At 44.8% G+C, this 22192-nt stretch overlaps 1 protein-coding gene across 38 annotated transcripts in view; it reads left to right on the top strand.

The window, feature by feature from the left end:
• The window catches only part of LOC118396320 (la-related protein 1-like), a 148093-nt gene that overhangs the window by 65769 nt on the left and 60132 nt on the right, over positions 1-22192 (top strand). Inside the window, exon 1 of one of the 38 annotated variants that reach the window (XM_052465289.1) lies at positions 1267-1281. The exons of the other annotated variants lie outside the window; for them this stretch is intronic. The gene's annotated coding sequence lies outside the window, so the exon portion shown is untranslated. Of the gene's footprint in view, positions 1-1266; positions 1282-22192 lie in introns of those variants that run through there. 38 annotated transcript variants of the gene reach the window in all.

The following is a 22192-nucleotide window of genomic DNA, read 5'->3' as shown; positions in this document are numbered from 1 at the left end:
TAGCATCATACCCAAGAAGGCTGTAATCAATCAACAGCTTCAACAAAATACTGAGAAAAGGGTCTGAATACTTAAGTAAATGTAATATTTCTGTTTTTATCTTTAACAGATTAGCAAAAATTCTAAACCTGTTTTTGCTTTGCCATTATGGAGTATGGTGTGTTGATTGATGAGGGACATTTTCAGATTAAGGCTGTAACCTAACAAAATGTGGAAAAAGACAAGGGGTCTGAATACTTTCCAAAGGCATTGTAGATAAGATATGCCGTAAGAGCATTTGTGTAAAATCTGATGCAATGCATGAAGTTTAAAATGTTTGGCCATGTGTGAAGTGTTTGCAGACAGAAGGAATATATTATTGAAGAGTCTGTGAATGTAAAATGTTGCAACTGTGGTGGGGATCATATTTGTGAATTCCCTGAGTGCCCTGTTAGATGAAAGAGGTTGAGGTGTCAAGGATCAGGGCTGTACAGCAAATCTCCTACAGTATGTGGAGGCGGTGAAGAGTGTAGAAGGGGCAAGAGGCCACAGATCTGAAAAAGATATGGGGGTGGATGCACCACAACTAGTTGTAAATGTTGTACTTCAATCAAGTGATCTGGAAACACTCATTGTGAAAATGTGGAATTTGTAGCATTTATAGCCACAGTTGTTAATTGTAGCCACAGTTGTGTCCAAGAAGCTGGACATCATATCTGCAGCCGAGAAGTTTTGGGGCCTCCAAGACTTAAAGGCAGAAGTGTGAAATGGCAAGCTAGTTAGTGGGTGCGCGCTAATAGCGTTTCAATCGGCGACGTCACTCGCTCTGAGACCTTTAAGTAGTTGTTTCCCTTGCTCTGCAATGCCCATGGATTTTGTGGAGTGATAGGTGAACGATGCTTTTTTCCCATTTTGGGTCCTAATTATCCATCTGTACAGTGGGTTGCGGAATGTACATATAATTGTTGCGAACGCCATTATACCAAAGAAGAAGAAGAACCCTGTTGCGCGCACGTCTTTGCGTGGTCACGCCCCCGAGCGTATGTGCGCGCACCCTTCTATCTCGTGGTGCTGATCTCGCTGTTAGTGGTGAAGGTGCTGATCATCCAGGGGTATTGCTGTTAGTTGGTGAAGGTTTAGCTGTTGCAGACATGTTGCCGAAAAGAGGCTCAAGAGATGCACACGACTGATCAAACGGAAGACTGTGTGAAATGCAGTAAAAATGAGTTTGCTGAAGCACCCCGCCCAAGGTGAACCCATGGACCAAGTCGGTGGCCGTGGTGAATGGACAATCACATCATGGTTTGTATTCTTCAAAACTAGTACTGCCTGTGTTTAGCATTCACAAAACCACTTGAAGGCCAAGCATGATCTGTTGCTGTCAGATCTATAATAGTAGGAGTTCCTCGGGATAATGCTATTGCGCCAGCACCTCTCTGATAGTTAACTATATATGATCTCAAACTAGTTCTGTAATAGTGGAGGCTTCTTAGCTAGCGCCAGTTGGCTGATCTCCAGGCTCTAGCAGATAAATGAAGCGCCAGAATGTTTGCTGATCATGTTGTGATATTTAAACCATAACGTTATCATTACCAGGCTCTAGCTAGCGCCAGTAACTTTATTTTGGCCTGATCTCCCATGTCTTTTATTTTGTGCCAGCTGCGGATGAAGTGATTTGTGTTGACCGTCGCTTTCCCATTAGTTGCGTGGCTGGCTAGCATGGCTGTGTAGACAGTGAACTGAATGGCATTAATACCGTATCATTGTCATGATCTCCAGGCTCTCTTTGTTGGCCGATAAGCAGTGACATGCTGCCAGTGGCGCCAGTTGGCTGATCTCCAGGCTCTAGCTAACGCCTGTTGGCTGCAGGCTCTAGCTAACGCCAGTTGGCTGATCTCCAGGCTCTAGCTAGCGCCAGTTGGCTGGTCTCCAGGCTCTAGCTAACGCCAGTTGGCTGATCTCCAGGCTCTAGCTAACGCCAGTTGGCTGATCTCCAGGCTCTAGCTAGCGCCAGTTGGCTGGTCTCCAGGCTCTAGCTAACGCCAGTTGGCTGGTCTCCAGGCTCTAGCTAGCGCCAGTTGGCTGATCTCCAGGCTGATCTAGCTCTAGCTAGCGCCAGTTGGCTGATCTCCAGGCTCTAGCTAGCGCCAGTTGGCTGATCTCCAGGCTCTAGCTAGCGCCAGTTGGCTGGTCTCCAGGCTCTAGCTAACGCCAGTTGGCTGGTCTCCAGGCTCTAGCTAACGCCAGTTGGCTGGCCAGGCTCTAGCTAACGCCAGTTGGCTGGTCTCCAGGCTCTAGCTAACGCCAGTTGGCTGGTCTCCAGGCTCTAGCTAACGCCAGTTGGCTGGTCTCCAGGCTCCAGCTAGCGCCAGTTGGCTGATCTCCAGGCTCTAGCTAGCGCCAGTTGGCTGATCTCCAGGCTCCAGCTAGCGCCAGTTGGCTGATCTCCAGGCTCTAGCTAGCGCCAGTTGGCTGATCTCCAGGCTCTAGCTAGCGCCAGTTGGCTGATCTCCAGGCTCTAGCTAGCGCCAGTTGGCTGATCTCCAGGCTCTAGCTAGCGCCAGTTGGCTGATCTCCAGGCTCTAGCTAGCGCCAGTTGGCTGATCTCCAGGCTCTAGCTAGCGCCAGTTGGCTGATCTCCAGGCTCTAGCTAGCGCCAGTTGGCTGATCTCAGGCTCTAGCTAGCGCCAGTTGGCTGATCTCCAGGCTCTAGCTAGCGCCAGTTGGCTGATCTCCAGGCTCTAGCTAGCGCCAGTTGGCTGATCTCCAGGCTCTAGCTAGCGCCAGTTGGCTGATCTCCAGGCTCTAGCTAGCGCCAGTTGGCTGATCTCCAGGCTCTAGCTTGGCTGATCTCCAGGCTCTAGCTAGCGCCAGTTGGCTGATCTCCAGGCTCTAGCTAGCGCCAGTTGGCTGATCTCCAGGCTCTAGCTAGCGCCAGTTGGCTGATCTCCAGGCTCTAGCTAGCGCCAGTTGGCTGATCTCCAGGCTCTAGCTAGCGCCAGTTGGCCGATCTCCAGGCTCTAGCTAGCGCCAGTTGGCCGATCTCCAGGCTCTAGCTAGCGCCAGTTGGCCGATCTCCAGGCTCTAGCTAGCGCCATTCGGCCGATCTCCAGGCTCTAGCTAACGCCATTCGGCCGATCTCCAGGCTCTAGCTAGCGCCATTCGGCCGATCTCCAGGCTCTAGCTAGCGCCAGTTGGCTTATCTCCAGGCTCTAGCTAGCGCCAGTTGGCTTATCTCCAGGCTCTAGCTAGCGCCATTCGGCTTATCTCCAGGCTCTAGCTAGCGCCATTCGGCTTATCTCCAGGCTCTAGCTAACGCCATTCGGCTTATCTCCAGGCTCTAGCTAACGCCATTCGGCTTATCTCCAGGCTCTAGCTAACGCCATTCGGCTTATCTCCAGGCTCTAGCTAACGCCATTCGGCTGAACTCCTGGCCCGAGCTAACGCCAGTCGGCTGAGCTCCTGGCTCGAGCTGACAATGACTATTACAACAATACTGAATTAACACTTATTTTAACTTAATATAAAACATCAATAAAATTATTTTAGCCTCAAATAAATAATGAAACATGTTCAATTTGGTTTAAATAATGCAAAAATAAAGTGTTGGAGAAGAAAGTAACATGTGAATTGTGTGCCATGTAAAAAAGTTAACGTTTAAATTCCTTGCTCAGAACATGAGAACATATGAAAGTTGGTGGTTCCTTTTTACATGAGACTTCAATATTCCAAGGTAAGAGGTTTTAGGTTGTAGTTAATATAGTATTTATAGGACTATTTCTCTCTACCATTTGTATTTCATATACCGTTGACTATTGGATGTTCTTATAGGCACTATAGTATTGACAGTGTAACAGTATAGCTTCCGTCCCCCTCCTCGCCCCGACCTGGGCTCGAACCAGGAACACATAGACAACAGCCACACTCGAGCTTCAATGCCATACAACACTCCTTCCTTGGCCTCCAACTGCTCTTAAACGCTAGTAAAACCAAATGCATGCTTTTTCAACTGTTCGCTGCCTGCACCCGCACGCCCGACTAGCATCACCACCCTGGATGGTTCCAACCTAGAATATGTGGACATCTGTAAGTACCTAGGTGTCTGGCTAGACTGCAAACTCTCCGTCCAGACTCATATCAAACATCTCCAATCCAAAGTTAAATCTAGAATGGGCTTCCTATTTCGCAACAAAGCCTCCTTCACTCACGCCACCAAACTTACCCAAGTAAAACTGACTATCCTACCGATCCTCGACTTCTACAAGTCTATGCTAGGTAAAGCTCCGCCTTATCTCAGCTCACTGGTCACGATGGCAACACCCACCCATAGCACGCGCTCCAGCAGGTGTATCTCACTGATCATCCCTCAAGCCCAAACCTCATTTGGCTGCCTTTCCTTCCAGTTCTCTGCTGCCTGTGACTGGAACAAATTGCAAAAATCCCTGAAGTTGGAGACTTATCTCCCTCACCAACTTCAAACATCTGCTATCTGAGCAGCTTACCGATCGCTGCAGCTGTACATAGTCCATCGGTATGTAGCCCACCCAATTGACCTATCTCATCCCCATACTGTTTTTATTTATTTACTTTTCTGCTATTTTGCACACCAGTATCTCTACCTGCACATGTTCATCTGATCATTTATCACTCCAGTGTTAATCTGCTAAATTGTAATGATTCACTCCTATGGCCCATTTATTGCCTACCTCCTCATGCCTTTTGCACACAATGTATATAGATTTTTTTTTTTTTACTGTGTCATTGACTTGTCTACTGTGTTGACTTGTTTATTGTTTACTCCATGTGTAACTCTGTCTGTTCACACGGCTATGCTTTATCTTGGCCAGGTCACAGTTGCAAATGAGAACTTGTTCTCAACTAGCCTACCTGGTTAAATAAATAAATAAAATAAAAAATTACCTCGAAGCATCGTTACCCATCGCTCCACAAAATACGCAGCCCTTGCAGCGCAAGGGGAATAACCACTCCAAATCTAAAAGAGTGACGTTTGAAACAGATTTAGCGCACACCCAGCTAACTAGCTAGCCATTTCACATTGGTTACACCAGCCATTAGGCTGATAGGCTTGAAGTCATAAACAGCGGTGTGCTTGCGAAGAGCTGCTGGCAAAACGCACAAAACTGCTGTTTGAACGACTGATTATGTGCCGCCTGCTGCTCAGTCAGACTGCTCTATCAAATCAGGCTGAATTATAACATAATAACACACAGAAATACGAGCCTTCGGTCATTAATATGATCGAATCCGGAAACTATCATTTCGAAAACAAAACATTTATTGCAGTGAAATACGGAACCGTTCGGTATTTTATCTAACGGGTGGCATCAGCTTGGATGTAGACAACCCAATTAGTTTGTGTACCTGGCGCCTAATACGTTCTATCATATATCCTTCTGATATAGAATAAATGAGACCCTAGTTTATTACACTGACCAAAAATATAAACATAAGTAAAGCGTTGATCCCATATTTAATAAGCAGAATTAAAATATCCCAGAAATGTTCCATACACACATTATTTCTCTCAAATGTTGTGCACAAATGTAATCAGCTTCTTGATATGCCACAAGACAGGTGGATGGATTATCTTTAAAGGAGGAATACTCACTAACCGACTAAACAGCATGATCATTACACAGGTGCACTTTGTGCTGGGGACAATAAAAGGCCACTCTAAAATGTGCCGTTTTGTCACACAACACTATGCCACAGATGTCTTGATTTCAGGGAGCGTGCAATTGGCATGTTGACTACAGGATTTATCCACCAGAGCCGTTGCCGGGGAATTGAATGTTAATTTAGCCATAAGCCGCCTCCAACGTCATTTTACGGAATTTCGCAGTACGTCCAACCGGCCTCACAACCGCAGACCACGTATAACCACGTCAGCCCAGGACTTCCACATCCAGATTTTTCACCCGCGGAATCGTCTGATACCAGTCACCCGGACAGCTGATGAAACTGGGTTTGCACAACCAAAGAATTTCTGCACAAATGGTGGTCATGCCAGATACCGTTTTCTGATCCACGCCCCTGTCTTTAATATATATATATAGATAGATATATATATATATATATATATATTTAAAGATTTGACCAACAGATGCATATCTGTGTTCCCAGTCATGTGAAATCCATAGATTAGGGCCTAATTAACTAATTAATTAAAATTGACTGATTTCCGTATATATCAAATCAAATTTGGTTTCACATGCATCGAATGCAACAGGTGAAATGCTTACTGACAAGCCCTTAAAAAACAATGCAGTTAGAGAAAGAGTTATGAGAATATTTACTAAATAAACGAAAGTAAAAATAGTAAAATAAAAAGTAACACAATAAAAATGACGAGGCTATATACCTGGGGTACCAAGTCAATGTGCTGCGGTACAGGTTAGTCAAGTTATTTTGTACATGTACAGTTTTAGTTGGAAGTTTACATACACTTACATTGGAGTCATTAAAGCTAATTTTTCAACCACTCCATACCTTTCTTAATAAATTATAGTTTTGGCAAGTCTATTAGGATATCTATTTTGTGCATGACACAAGTAATTTTTCCAACAATTGTTTACAGACAGATTATTTAACTTATAATTCACTGTATCACAATTCCAGTGGGTCAGAAGTTAACAGACACTAAGTCGACTGTGCCTTTAAAAAGTTTGGAAAATGTTAGGCTAATTTACGTAATTTGAGTCAATTGGAGATGTACCTGTGGATGTTTTTCAAGGCCTACCTTCAAACTCAGTGCCTCTTTGCTTGACATCATGGGGAAATCGGGGACAAAGATCATACTTCTTGGAGAAAAGTCCTCTGGTTTGATGAAACAAAAATAGAACTGTGTGGCCATAATGACCATTGTTATGTTGGGAGGAAAAAGGAGGAGGCTTGCAAGCCAAAGAACACATCCCAACTGTCAAGCACAGGGGTGGCAGCATGTTGTGGGGTGCTTTTCTGCAGGAGGGACTGGTGCACTTCACAAAATAGATGGCATCATGGGGAGGGCAAAAATTACGTGGATATAATCTTACATATAAAACCTTATTTGTTCATCAACAATTGTGAATAACTCACCACAGGTTAATGAAAAGGGTGTGCTTGAAAGGATGCACATAACTCTGCAATGTTTGGTTTTATTGGAGAGAGCCTGTCTTAAATCATTTTCCACACAGTCTGTGCCTGTATTTTGTTTTCATGCTAGTGAGGACCAAGAATCCACTCTCACATAGGTATGTGGTTGCAAAGGGCATCAGTGTCTTAACAGCGCGATTTGCCAGGGCAAGAAACTAAGGGCAGCCCAATCCAGAAATCTGGCAGTGGCTTCTGATTTTAAATAACATTTTCACAGAACCGCTTGTTGCAATTTCTGTCATGTTCAGTTATCGGTAATTTTATTTTTATTTTTTATTTCACCTTTATTTAACCAGGTAGGCTAGTTGAGAACAAGTTCTCATTTGCAACTGCGACCTGGCCAAGATAAAGCATAGCAGTGTGAACAGACAACACAGAGTTACACATGGAGTAAACAATTTAGCAAGTCAATAACACAGTAGAAAAAAATGGGCAGTCTATATACAATGTGTGCAAAAGGCATGAGGAGGTAGGCGAATAATACAATTTTGCAGATTAACACTGGTGATAAATGATCAGATGGGCATGTACAGGTAGAGATATTGGTGTGCAAAAGAGCAGAAAAGTAAATAAATAAAAACAGTATAAAAACAGTATGGGAATGAGGTAGGTGAAAAAGGGTGAGCTATTTACCAATAGACTATGTACAGCTGCAGCGATCGGTTAGCTGCTCGGATAGCTGATGTTTGAAGTTGGTGAGGGAGATAAAAGTCTCCAACTTCAGCGATTTTTGCAATTCGTTCCAGTCACAGGCAGCAGAGTACTGGAACGAAAGGCGGCCAAATGAGGTGTTGGCTTTAGGGATGATCAGTGAGATACACCTGCTGGAGCGCGTGCTACGGATGGGTGTTGCCATCGTGACCAGTGAACTGAGATAAGGCGGAGCTTTACCTAGCATGGACTTGTAGATGACCTGGAGCCAGTGGGTCTGGCGACGAATATGTAGTGAGGGCCAGCCGACTAGAGCATACAAGTCGCAGTGGTGGGTGGTATAAGGTGCTTTAGTGACAAAACGGATGGCACTGTGATAGACTGCATCCAGTTTGCTGAGTAGAGTGTTGGAAGCCATTTTGTAGATGACATCGCCGAAGTCGAGGATCGGTAGGATAGTCAGTTTTACTAGGGTAAGCTTGGCAGCGTGAGTGAAGGAGGCTTTGTTGCGGAATAGAAAGCCGACTCTGGATTTGATTTTTGATTGGAGATGTTTGATGTGAGTCTGGAAGGAGAGTTTGCAGTCTAGCCAGACACCTAGGTACTTATAGATGTCCACATATTCAAGGTTGGAACCATCCAGGGTGGTGATGCTAGTCGGGCATGCGGGTGCAGGCAGCGATCGGTTGAAAAGCATGCATTTGGTTTTACTCGCGTTTAGGAGCAGTTGGAGGCCACGGAAGGAGTGCTGTATGGCATTGAAGCTCGTTTGGAGGTTGGATAGCACAGTGTCCAATGACGGGCCGAAAGTATATAGAATGGTGTCGTCTGCGTAGAGGTGGATCAGGGAATCGCCCGCAGCAAGAGCAACATCATTGATATATACAGAGAAAAGAGTCGGCCCGAGAATTGAACCCTGTGGCACCCCCATAGAGACTGCCAGAGGACCGGACAGCATGCCCTCCGATTTGACACACTGAACTCTGTCTGCAAAGTAATTGGTGAACCAGGCAAGGCAGTCATCCGAAAAACCGAGGCTGTTGAGTCTGCCGATAAGAATTTGGTGATTGACAGAGTCGAAAGCCTTGGCGAGGTCGATGAAGACGACTGCACAGTACTGTCTTTTATCGATGGCGGTTATGATATCATTTAGTACCTTGAGTGTGGCTGAGGTGCACCCGTGACCGGCTCGGAAACCAGATTGCACAGCGGAGAAGGTACGGTGGGATTCGAGATGGTCAGTGACCTGTTTGTTGACTTGGCTTTCAAAGACCTTAGATAGGCAGGGCAGGATGGATATAGGTCTATAGCAGTTTGGGTCCAGGGTGTCTCCCCTTTGAAGAGGGGGATGACTGCGGCAGCTTTCAATCCTTGGGGATCTCAGACGATATGAAAGAGAGGTTGAACAGGCTGGTAATAGGGGTTGCGACAATGGCGGCAGATAGTTTCAGAAATAGCGGGTCCAGATTATCAAGCCCAGCTGATTTGTACGGGTCCAGGTTTTGCAGCTCTTTCAGAACATCTGCTATCTGGATTTGGGTAAAGGAGAACCTGGAGAGGCTTGGGTGAGGAACTACGGGGGGCGGAGCTGTTGGCCGAGGTTGGAGTAGCCAGGCGGAAGGCATGGCCAGCCGTTGAGAAGTGCTTATTGAAGTTTTCGATAATCATGGATTTATCGGTGGAGACCGTGTTTCCTAGCCTCAGTGCAGTGGGCAGCTGGGAGGAGGTGCTCTTGTTCTCCATGGACTTCACAGTGTCCCAGAACTTTTTGGAGTTGGAGTTACAGGATGCAAACTTCTGCCTGAAGAAGCTGGCCTTAGCTTTCCTGACTGACTGCGTGTATTGGTTCCTGACTTCCCTGAACAGTTGCATATCACGGGGGCTATTCGATGCTATTGCAGTCCGCCACAGGATGTTTTTGTGCTGGTCGAGGGCAGTCAGGTCTGGAGTGAACCAAGGGCTGTATCTGTTCTTGGTTCTGCATTTTTGAACGGAGCATGCTTATCTAAAATGGTGAGGAAGTTACTTTTAAAGAATGACCAGGCATCCTCAACTGACGGGATGAGGTCAATGTCCTTCCAGGATACACGGGCCAGGTCGATTAGAAAGGCCTGCTCACAGAAGTGTTTTAGGGAGCGTTTGACAGTGATGAGGGTGGTCGTTTGACTGCGGCTCCGTGGCGGATACAGGCGATGAGGCAGTGATCGCTGAGATCCTGGTTGAAGACAGCGGAGGTATATTTGGAGGGCCAGTTGGTCAGGATGACGTCTATGAGGGTGCCCTTGTTTACAGAGTTAGGGTTGTACCTGGTGGGTTCCTTGATGATTTGAGTGAGATTGAGGGCATCTAGCTTAGATTGTAGGACTGCCGGGGTGTTAAGCATATCCCAGTTTAGGTCACCTAACAGAACAAACTCTGAAGCTAGATGAGGGGCGATCAATTCACAAATGGTGTCCAGGGCGCAGCTGGGAGCTGACGGGGGTCGGTAGCAGGCGGCAACAGTGATAGACTTGTTTCTGGAGAGAGTAATTTTCAAAATTAGTAGTTCAAACTGTTTGGGTATGGACCTGGAAAGTATGACATTACTTTGCAGGCTATCTCTGCAGTAGACTGCGACTCCGCCCCCTTTGGCAGTTCTATCTTGACGGAAGATGTTATAGTTGGGTATGGAAATCTCTGAATTTTTGGTGGCCTTCCTGAGCCAGGATTCAGACACGGCAAGGACATCAGGGTTAGCAGAGTGTGCTAAAGCAGTGAGTAAAACAAACTTAGGGAGGAGGCTTCTGATGTTGACATGCATAAAACCAAGACTTTTTCGATCACAGAAGTCAACAAATGAGGGTACCTGGGGGCATGCAGGGCCTGGGTTTACCTCCACATCACCCGCGGAACAGAGAAGGAGTAGTATGAGGGTGCGGCTAAAGGCTATCAAAACTGGTCGCCTAGAGCGTTGGGGGCAGAGGATAAGAGGAGCAGGTTTCTGGGCATGGTAGAATATATTCAGGGCATAATGCGCAGACAGGGGTATGGTGGGGTGCGGGTACAGCGGAGGTAAGCCCAGGCACTGGGTGATGATGAGAGAGGTTGTATCTCTGGACATGCTGGTTGTAATGGGTGAGGTCACCGCATGTGTGGGGGTGGGACAAAGGAGGTAACAGGGGTATGCAGAGTGGATCTAGGGGCTCCATTGTGAACTAAAACAATGATAACTAACCTGAACAACAGTATACAAGGCATATTGACATTTGGGAGAGACATACAGCGAGGCATACAGTAATCACAGGTGTTGAATTGGGAAAGCTAGCTAAAAACAGTAGGCGAGGCTAATCAGCTAGCACAACAAACAGCAGGTAAAATGGCGTTGACTAGGCAACTGGGCCGACAGATAAACAAACAAGCAGAATGGGGTACCGTGATTAATGGACAGTCCAGCGTGCGTCAGCTATGTAGCCAAGAAATCAGTGTCCAGGGGGCAGCGGTGGATGGGCAGGGAAGCTGGGCTGGCGAGTGTTATCCAGGTTTTTTTATTTTTATTTATTTTTTATTTTTATTTATTTTTTAAACTAACAATGACTAAATAGCTTGTAGCTAGTTAGCTGGTTAGCGTCTGGAGGTTCTTGAGTGTGTCATAAAAATAAATCAAAATTAAAAGTGATAGCGAATCCGTATCACAGTGGGTGAGGCAGGTTTCCGGAAGGTATAAACAAATAAAAATCAAAGAGAGAGAAAGTAAATGGGTTCAGAAGTGTTTGGGATGAGGTGAGTCAGATGGTTAGCAGGCCTGTGCTAACAAGCTAACAGTTCGTAGGCCCGGGCTAGACAAGCTAGCCGTTAGCAGGCCGAATAGCAAGTAGGGAGATAGCGAGGGCTAGAGAGCTAACCTTTGGGGGACGTCGCGATGGGGTGAGTCTGTTTATTCCTCTTCTTGCGGTGGCATTGACAGACCGGTCGTGGGCCCGGGTAATTGTAGCCCAGGATTATGCTACAGGAGCTCTGGTGAGCTGGAGACACAGCGTTTCAGAAAGCTCGCGGGCCTTGGCCAGCAGATGGGTCTTTGGCGATGTCGCAACGAAAAAGCCTGTTGAAACCACCTCGGACGATTATGTCGGCGGACCAGTCGTGATGGATCGGCGGCGCTCCGTGTCGGCAGTAAAGGGTCCAGGCCAATTGGCAAAAGAGGTATCGTTGGGCCTCTTCGGCTAGTCGGGAGATGGGCTTAGCTCAAGGCTAACTGTAGCTTGTTTTGGGCCAGAGACGTTGGCCAGGAGTAGCCACTCGGAATTGCAGCTAGCTAGTTGCGATGATCCGGTGTAAAGTGTGTAAGTGGACAGGAGGCAGGTTATGAAGGGATAACGAATCCAGTTTGTCAGTTTTGGGAAAATACCTGCATAATTGCGCACCTAGCTCGCTCACGTGCTTCGCTATATCACATTTGACATTGTCCGTAAGCTTGAGTTCATTTGCACACAAAAAATCAGACTATATGGGAAGACCTGTGTGTTGTCCTTGTTAATGCAGACAGAAAAGAGCTCCAACTTCTGAATCACAGCCTCAATGTTGTCCAGCACATTGAATATAGTTGTGGAGAGTCCTTGTAATCCTAGATTCAGATCATTCAGGCGAGAAAAAACATCACCCAGATAGGCCAGTGAGAAGCTTGTTTCCCAATTCAAAAAAACATTTCAATACTTTGCCCCTTGATAACCAGCACAGTATGTTGTAAAAGCGTTACGTGGTTGTTGCCCAAATCATTGCATAGTGCAGAAAATAAACAAGAGTTCAGGGGACTTGCTTTAACATAAAGCAAGGCCCCTCTTACACAAAATGTATTTCAAGCTGTCAGGCATTCCCTTGGTAGCAAGAGCCTCTCGGTGGATACTGCAGTGTACCCAAGTGGCGTCGGGAGCAACAGCTTGCACGCGCGTTACCACTCCACTATGTCTCCCAGTCATGCAATCTCCATAGACAAACATTGGCAGTAGACTGACCTTACTGAAGAGCTCAGTGACTTTCAACATGCCACCGTCATAGGATGCCACCTCTCCAAGAAGTCAGTTGGTAAAATTTCTGCCCTGCTAGAGGTTCCCCGGTCAACTGTAAGCCCTGTTATTGTGAAGTGGAAATGTCTAGGAGCAACAGCTCAGCAGTGAAGTGGTAGGCCACAAAAGCTCACAGAACGGGTCTGCCAAGTGCTGAAGTGCGTAAAAATGTTGCTACAGTTACAAACTGCCTCTGCAAGCAATGTCTGCACAAGAACTGTTCATCGGGAGCTTCATTAAATCGGTTTCCATGGTCGAGCAGCCGCATACAAGCCTAAGATCACCATGAGCAATGCCAAGCGTCGGCTGGAGTGGTGTAAAGCTTGCCTCCATTGGACTCTGGAGCAGTGGAAATTCGTTCTCTGGAGTGATGAATCACCCTTCACCATGTGACAATCCGACGGACAAATCTGGGTTTGGCGGATGTCAGTAGAATGCTTCCTGCCCAAATGCATAGTGCAAACTAACATTTGGTGGATGAAAAATAATGGTCTGGGGCTGTTTTTCATGGTTCGGGCTAGGCCCCTTAGTTCCCGTGAAGGGAAATCTTAATGCTACAGCATACAATGACATCCAAGACGATTCTGTGCTTGCAACTTAGTGGCAACAGTTTGAGGAAGGCCCTTTCCTGTTTCAGTATGACAACACCACTGAGTGAGGCCCCTACAGAAAAGGTTTGTCAAGATCGGTGTGGAAGAACTTGACTGGCCTGCACAGAGCCCTGACCTCAACCCCATTAAACACCTTTAGGATGAATTCCAACACCGACTGTGAGCCGGGTCTAATCGTCCAACATCAGTGCCCGACCTCAATGTTCATGGTTGAATGGAAGCAAGTCCCAACAGCAATGTTCCAACATCTATTGGAAAGCCTTCACAGAAGAGTGGAGGCTGTTATAGCAGCAAAGGGGGGGACCAACTCCATATTAAGACCCATGATCTTGGAATGCAATGTTCGACGAGCAGGCGTCCACATACTTTTGGCAGGTATATATTTAGTTCATTCAAAAAAATATCAAGCTCCATTTAAGATTAATGTATTGAAATCGTAATATTAACTGGTTATATAGTGGAACACAATATTCAAAAAGGTAGTGAGATCAGCAGTGGCGCTTGCTTGTAGAAACCTGTGCAACAGCATAGCCATGTTTTGTTCATTCTTAAATCTAAGCTGACATTTGGAATTGTTTTAAGATGGTCTACTATGGTTCAAAAAATAATAATAATTTGGATTTTACTACTATATTTTACTACTATAGCCCAGACAAACACATTGAATAACACATTAATAAGAGGCAAAAAAATTGTCCAAAAAATGTATCATGAAAAACAAGGTTTTGAAGTGTTTGTCCTATAGGAGATATGACAAAGCTTAGGAAATATATACTTTTTCACACATTTAACCCCTTTTTTTGGGTTGTCACAAAACTACCTTCATGCTGCCAATAATTTTTTAAAAACCAGTACCGATTACCTTCAGGTGTCCCCTGACACGTGTTGGGGTCGTAGAGCAAAACGGAACCCGTCAATGTTTAGGGGGGTGTTATAGCCTAGGCCAGGGATACCCCTGCCGTCAGGGGTACGCCAAATAAAAATGTGATTTACATGTTTATTTTTAAAGAAATTCAAACAGTACATTTATATTTTCCAACGAGGCTATGCATTTGGGTAAGGTTTGTTTTCCTTGCCTGAGTAGCCTCGTTTCACTGCCCAAAATAAAATTAAACCATCTACAGGTAGCCTAGTCAAATAGTTAACATCCAATCACATTAACCGTTACCGTGACAATGTGAAAAATAAGCCACTCGACTTTCAAGTAGGGAGACATGTATAAACGCAACAGATACCATTAATAAGGAGAGGCTAGAAGCGTCTGGTGAGCTACCGAGTGGCTAGGACAGGCAAGCCCCATACTATTGTCAAAGACTTAATTCTTCCTGCTGTCACAGATATGGCTGGGACAACGCTGTGGGAAAAGGCCAAAAAAGCTATACAGACAATGTCTTCATCAAACAACACTGTTTCACGACGCATCAGTGACACGGCAGATGTTTTGAAACAATTACTGCTTGGCATTCAAGCCAGTGAATTCTGTGTGTTACAGCTGGATGGGTCAACAGATGTGGCGGGTATATATATATAAGTCTGTTACATTTATGGGGGGTCAATTAAGGAAAACATCCTCTTCAGCAAACCAGGACAACATGAGAGGATATTTTTTAAGTACTGGACAGCTTTGTGACATCAAATGGACTTTGGTGGTCAAGATGTGTTGGTATCTGTTCTGATGGCGGTGTGCTCGATTCACTAATTGCCCTTGACAACCAATCCACTAATTTGAAGGGGTGTCCACTTTTGTATATAGTGTATATGAGGCAATTAGGTTTTGTTATCTGTAATAGTTATGATAAATTAGGCATTGTTGCGCACTGTTGGCATATAAATGTGCACTTATTTTCCAGTGTGTGCCTGTTTTTATTAGAGTACTGAAAAACAATGAGGCGAGGCCTCGAACACTAACAGAATGTCATGCCCATCCCTGTCGGCTGCAATAAAGTTACAACTGATCCTCTTGTTTTGACTTTTTATTTTTGCCATGAAGTGTTAGCAATATGCTGTAACAGCTGTTTTTTTTTTTTAAAAAAGCAGCACAGCTTTGAAGGGGTTCTTCTCAATGATGGGGAAGAAATTAGCTGAGTCTAGGTTTGTGGTGGAATAGGTTATTATTTCACATCACTTTAAATTTTTCTCCCAAAGCATAATGGTCTGGTCCGCTTGACCAGACGGTGGTATCCACTATGCAGCTCTAATCATTAGTTTAAAAAGCTACCTTTTGGTTCACTGAGGTACTTGCTTACTATAGCAAAAAGCGAAACTCTGGGTAGTGAAGTCTTCCCTTCCTCTCTCTCTCAGCTGTTTATGTCAGCCCGTCTACCCAGGTCTCTCAGCTCTAGACTTTTGATCTTTAGAGGGATGCTTTTCCATAGTTGCAGCCAGTCCACATGGTCACGCAGTGCCTCTATTACATTATTTTGGGAGAACCCTGCACTAGTGTACCTGTAGACTTCCAGCCATTGCGCTAATGCTAGTTAGCATTGGCTCGTGAAACTACCTAACTTCCTTCGTACTGCACGCAGAGATATAAACATGGTATCCACAAGTTCCAGAATCTTGCAATATCCCTTTAAAGAGTTGCATCTGTTTTTGGCTCATCGACACAGACACATCCCAGTGAAAGCACACTGTGCTTCAGATGGGAGTGCTGGCCTATGCCTCGGGTGTGTTGCTGTCGCCTCAGGCAGAGGCACAGTGGCCTTTTTCCTGCTCAGCCAGCACTCCAGTGTTTGAGCCTGTTACTCAGCTGGTGGTGATGTCACCCTACTGATCATGTGACGCTATTGAGTGTCTTCGAGATGTGTGCGTGAGAGGGAGGGAGGGAGTGTGTATGGCTGCGGGTGTCTTTTCCTCAATGTTTGGTTCTCACTGACCTCTGTCGTCATGGTGTTGCAGCAGCTCTTCTCTTTAGATCTAATCTAGGACACTACTGTGTTGACGTGCCTTAGATGCAGACCGCTACAGACTGCTTTCTATTTCAGTTGATTCATTATCTTCCCCTGAGCCCAGTTCTTGTGCAACTTCTGTCAGAATAAGTGCTGATAGACTAAACAACATTTCGTTGGTGTCTCATGTCTGATGGTTGGTGTGGCAGTTTAAGCTAATTTCCTGAAATTCTACACATTTTGCCATGCCTTATGCTATGAGTGACTCAAACATAACAATCGGTGCAATGACAAAATAACTCAATCTATAGTATTTTGAATGTCAGATTCTCCCTGATTGTCTAGCCTTTATTTAGGTGATTGTTAGTTCTCAAAGATGATCTTATTTAAGAATACACTCCGTGGGAAGTTTATTGAGCCAGTTCATGAAAATGGGTTCGCTCCTACAGACAGTGAGTCACGTGGCTGTGGCTTGCTATATAAAGCAGGCAGACCGTCATTGAGGCATTCAGTTAGTGTTCGTTTGAACATTAGAATGGGCAAAACGAGTGACCGGAGTGACTTTTTTTTCCCTAATCTCGCAAACGGCCAGCCTCCTGGGCTTTTCACTCACGACAGTGTCTAGGGTTAACTGAGAATAGTGCGACAAACAAAACATCCAGTCATGCAGTCCAGTGGGTGAAAGCGGCTCGATGAGAGTTAAAGTAGAATGGCAAGAATTGTGCAAGCTAACTGGTGGTTCACAAACGGTCAAATAACGGTGCAGAACGGCATCTCGGAACGTACAACTTCTCGGTCCTTCTCGATCAGCTAAAAATGAGTCTCCAGTGGGCACATGATCACCAACACTGGACAATTGAAGAGTGGAAGAACATTGCCTGGACCGATGCATCTCGGTTCCTGTTGCGTCATGCATGCTGATGGCAGAGTCAGGATTTGGCGTAAGCAGCATGAGTCCATGCCCCATCCTTTGCCTGGTGTCAACGGTACAGGCTGGTGGTGTAATGGTATAGGGAATGTTTTCCTGGCACATGTTAGGTCCCTTGATACCAATTGAGAAATGTTTGAACGCCACCTTGTAGAATCCACGCCCTCAGAGAATTCCGGCTGTTCTGGAGGCAAAGGTGGGTCCGATCGGGTATTGTACGATAATGTATGTATATACTCACCACTGTAAATCGCTCTGGTTGAGGGCGTCTGCAAATTCACTCAAATGCTAATGTAAAATGTACCTAAAAAAAACTAGCCACTTAGTGTATATAGGTCCACTTATCGCCATTATCTTGTTTATCTGGTTTTAGTATTGGTTTACACAAACGTTTTACCATTACAAATATTTTAGTTAATTTTTGGGTTGTTTGGACCCTGTTGACGATTTCTCATAGGTGGAGGCTGGGCCATAGCGGCTTGCTTCTGGGCTGAACACAAGCTGGAGTGGAGGCACAGAACACTTCTTGCTATCATACGTTTGAGCATGTTGCTCTACTTCCCTTGAAGCCGTAACCACACAGTCAGATTTGGTTTAGGGGTTCTAGCCAGAAAAAATGTTTGAAACCCTATTGTATTTGTTGGCTATTATTGAGTTCCTCTGTCAATTTTGTTTAAAAATGCACATGGTAAGGCCCAGGAGGGTGCAACTTTGCAAGAGGATAAAAGACCATGGGCCACACCCTCTCGTGCGATCTCATGCCAATTGGCCACATGGTGGCGCTAAAACAAGCAACTGAGAAAGCAAACTGATCTAGTCCCCTGAAATTCAGTACATACAGTGCCTTCAAAGTATTCACACCCTTTAACTTTTTCCACATTCTGTTACAGCCTGCATTTATAATTTGAGATTTTGTCACTGGCTGACACACGAGTGGCACGGCGGTCTAAGGCACCAACTCAGTGCAAGAGGTGTCACCACAGTCCCTGGTTTGAATCCAGGCTGTATCGCACCCGGCCGTGATTGGGGGTACCATAGAGTGGTGCGCAATTGGCCCAGCGTCATCCGGGCTTGGCTGGGGTAGGCCGTCATTGTAACTAAGAATTTGTTCTTAACTGAGTTGCCAAGTTAAAGGTTACACACCACACTGATCAAAAAGTTATTTTGTTGGCTTGTACGCATGTCCCCATTACCAGTAAAACATCATCAAAACCTATTTCTTTCACTTACTTGCTGTGCTGTTTCGTTCAGTTTCATTCTCAACCAGGATTTATATGGAACGCTGTTTGAGTCTTTGCGTATCAAAAAATATACAATTTAACACTATTTAAAGTGTCAAATAAGCTTGATTGACCAATCAGGACCTGAATATGACTGCACGTCACAATATTTTAATGAGTTCATACATTTTTTATGTTTTTTAACGCGTTTACACTCACTTGTGTTTCATGTCACAACGATTAATCGATACCTATATGCTATGATTCTGGTAAAGTTGTCTCTCCCTCCTACAGTGCTGGTCATAACAAAAGCTAGCTAACTCATGGATGCAAACAATGTTCTTCCCCCAAAACACAGTAAAACGACAATCTGTTTCAGTGACTATAGTTAGCTAGCTAACTATATAGCTAGGTGTCATCTAAAATAACCCTCATTTATAAGACCGTTCTTATTTGATTAATTGTCGGACCCATCTATGTGAAGCTAGCCACAATAAGGATGAGCCACAATAGTGGACTTTGCCTTCAAAATAAATGTATGGCATAATTATATTTGTATTCATTTGCATCATTGTAAATTACACTTGTTTTGAAGGCTAACCGCAAAGTCCACTATTGAACCCAATATCCTTATTGTGGCTAGCCAAATGAAGCTAGCTGGCTGCTTATACTGTTAGCGTTGGGCAACAGTAGCTGGCTAGCATTTATTTTCATGAAATGAAATTCAATTTCAAAAGGGTGAACAAGTGGAAACTTAGCTTAAACTTACTCACACTGATTCCTAAATCCATTGCTAAGAATAATTAAAATGACTGCAGTTTTTACTGGTCATTGTTTTCCTCCTTGTATTGGTGCTAGCTAGGTACCAAGCTAAAGCTAACTACCCCAGAATTTGCGGTTGAACAAATCATGCAGTATTGTGAACACATTGTTTGTGGCCTTTTTCTGCAGACCTTTTTGGTACATCTTTGACAGTGCTACTGTATCTTTTTTGACACTCAAAGACTCAAACGGCATTCCATAATATGTCGTGAAGCTAACAGCAGTGACGCTATTACTGTGTAACTCTGGTATGGCAACATCTGAAAATAGCACACTTGGTAGTGTTACGGTGCTCGACCGGTCCGCGAAAGCCAACATCACCCACGACAGAGAACGGTTGATTGTCAAGGGCAATGAATTCCATTATCTTGGTGTTTAATGGATTTCGCCTTTGTCTTACTCTTTCAAATGACGGCTCTACTTGTTGACTGCTCGATCCACACAGCAGACATTGTGGGCTAGGTTAGGAATGCTGTGTTCCACTTTCAGCGCAAAATTTTATGCGCCGTCATTACGTCATGTAACTTCGTTTATATAGGTATGCACGTCAGCTTTGACATCGGTTTTGAACATCGGCCGTTAAACTAGACATAAACTAGACATCCGATATGTTCACTGATTATATCGTGCATCCCTAGTCTCCATATTATGTCTAATATATTAGCACATTATTCTTTAAACTTCTTCAAGCTCTGGCAAGTTGGTGGTTGATCATAGCTAGAGCATTTTTAAAAAAAAAACCATTTTCTTGCTACTTTTAGATTTTCAAGATGATAATTCAAATTGTAACTAGGCCACCCAGGAACATTCAATGTCGTCTTGGTAAGCAACTTGTGTATATTTGGCTGTGTGTTTTAGGTTATTGTCCTGATGAAAGGTGGATTCATCTGTCAGTGTCTGTTGGAAAGCAGACAACCAGGTCTTCCCCTAGGATTTTGCCTGTTCTTAGCTCTATTCCGTTTCTCTTTATTCTAAAAAAAAAGCATACCCATAACATGATGCTGCCACCACCATACTTTAAAATATGAAGTGGTACTCAGTGAAGTTTTGTGTTGGATTTGCATTCAGGACATAAAGTAAATATCTTAGTTGGAGCTCTTTTCTGTGTATTTTACCCCCCTTTTCTCCCCAATTTTGTGATTTCCAATTACGTTCTTGTCTCCTTGCTGTAACTCCCCAATGGGCTTGGGAGAGGCGAAGGTTGAGTCATGCATCCTCCGAAACATGATCTGCCATGCAGTGCTCCTTAAGATCCGCCCGCTTAACCCAGAAGCCAGCCGCACAAATGTGTTGGAGGAAACACCGGTCAATAAATGACAACTGTGTATACATCAATGATGTTGCTCTTGCTGCTGGTGATTCTCTGGTACACCTCTATTCAGAACACCATTCTGTATACTTCTGGCCCCTTTTTGGAGACTGTGTTAACTAACCTCCAGACGAGCTTCAATGCCATACAACTCTCCGTCCTTGGCCTCCAACTGCTCTTAAATGCATGGAAAACTAAACGCATGCTATTCAACCGATCCCTGCTCGCCCGTCCAGCATCACTACTCTGGACGGCTCTGACTTAGAATACTTGGACAACTACAAATACCTAGGTGTCTGGTTAGACTGTAAACTCTCCTTCCAGACTCGCATTAAACATCACCAATCAAAAATTAAATCGAGAATCGGCTTCCTATTTCGCAACAAAGCATCCTTCACTTATACTGCCAAACACCCTCGTAAAACTAACCATCCTACTGATCCTCAACTTCAGTGATGTCATCTATAAAATAGCCTCCAACACTCCTCAACAAACTGGATGCAGTCTATCCCAGTGCCATCCGTTTTGTCACCAAAGCCCCATACACTACCCACCATTGCGACCTGTACGCTCTCATTGGTTGGCCCTCGCTTCATACTTGTTGCCAAACCCACTGGCTACAGGTTATCGACAAGTCTCTGCTAGGTAAAGCCCCGCCTTATCTCAGCTCACTGGTCACCATAGCAGCACCCACTCGAAGCATGCGCTCCAGCAGGTATATCTCACGGGTCACCCCCAAAGCCAATTCCTCCTTTGGTCGTCTTTCCTTCCAGTTCTCTGCTGCCAATGACTGTAACGAACTACAAAAATCTATGAAGCTGGAGACTCACATCTCCCTCACTAGCTTTAAACACCAGCTGTCAGAGCAGCTCACGGGTCACTGCACCTGTACATAACCCATCTGTAAACAGCCCATCCAACTACCTCATCCCCATACTGTTATTTATTTATTTATTTATCTTGCTCCTTTGCACCCCAGTATCTCTACTTGCACACATTTTCTGCACATCTACCATTCGTGTTTAATTGCTATATTGTAATTACTTCGCCACCATGGCCTATTTATTGCCTTAACTCCGTTATCTTACCTCATTTGCACACACTGTATATATAATTTGTTTTGTTTATTCCATGTGTAACTCTGTTGTTTGTCGAATTGCTATGCTTTATCTTGGCTAGGTCGCAGTTGCAAATGAGAACTTGTTCTCAACTAGCCTACCGGGTTAAATAAGGGTGTAAAATAAATAACTGAAGTCAGGATGCAAGAGCATCCTATGGGAGTCACAGCCTGGGTCACAGGTTGATAGCCTGGGATTGAACCCGGGTCTATAGTGTTGCCTCAAGCACTGCGATGCAATGCCTTAGACCTCTGGCCACTCGGGAGGCCCCAGCCTTTGTTCTTGATTGTAAATTGTTATTGAATAAACTCACTTGCTATATCTTTACATCACCTGCCATCACATGGTTGGAGTTATTTATCCAATAGAACCCAATGTTCTTCAATGGAAGCTTCTCTAACATATACAGTGCATTCGGAAAGTATTCAGACCCCTTCCCTTGCACTTTTTGATACTTTACAGCCTTAATCTA

This window comes from Oncorhynchus keta, chromosome 17 (assembly GCF_023373465.1).
Source record: "Oncorhynchus keta strain PuntledgeMale-10-30-2019 chromosome 17, Oket_V2, whole genome shotgun sequence".
NCBI lineage: Eukaryota > Metazoa > Chordata > Actinopteri > Salmoniformes > Salmonidae > Oncorhynchus > Oncorhynchus keta.
Note: the sequence above shows the minus strand (reverse complement) of the source record. Positions and strands in the feature narration are given on the sequence as shown.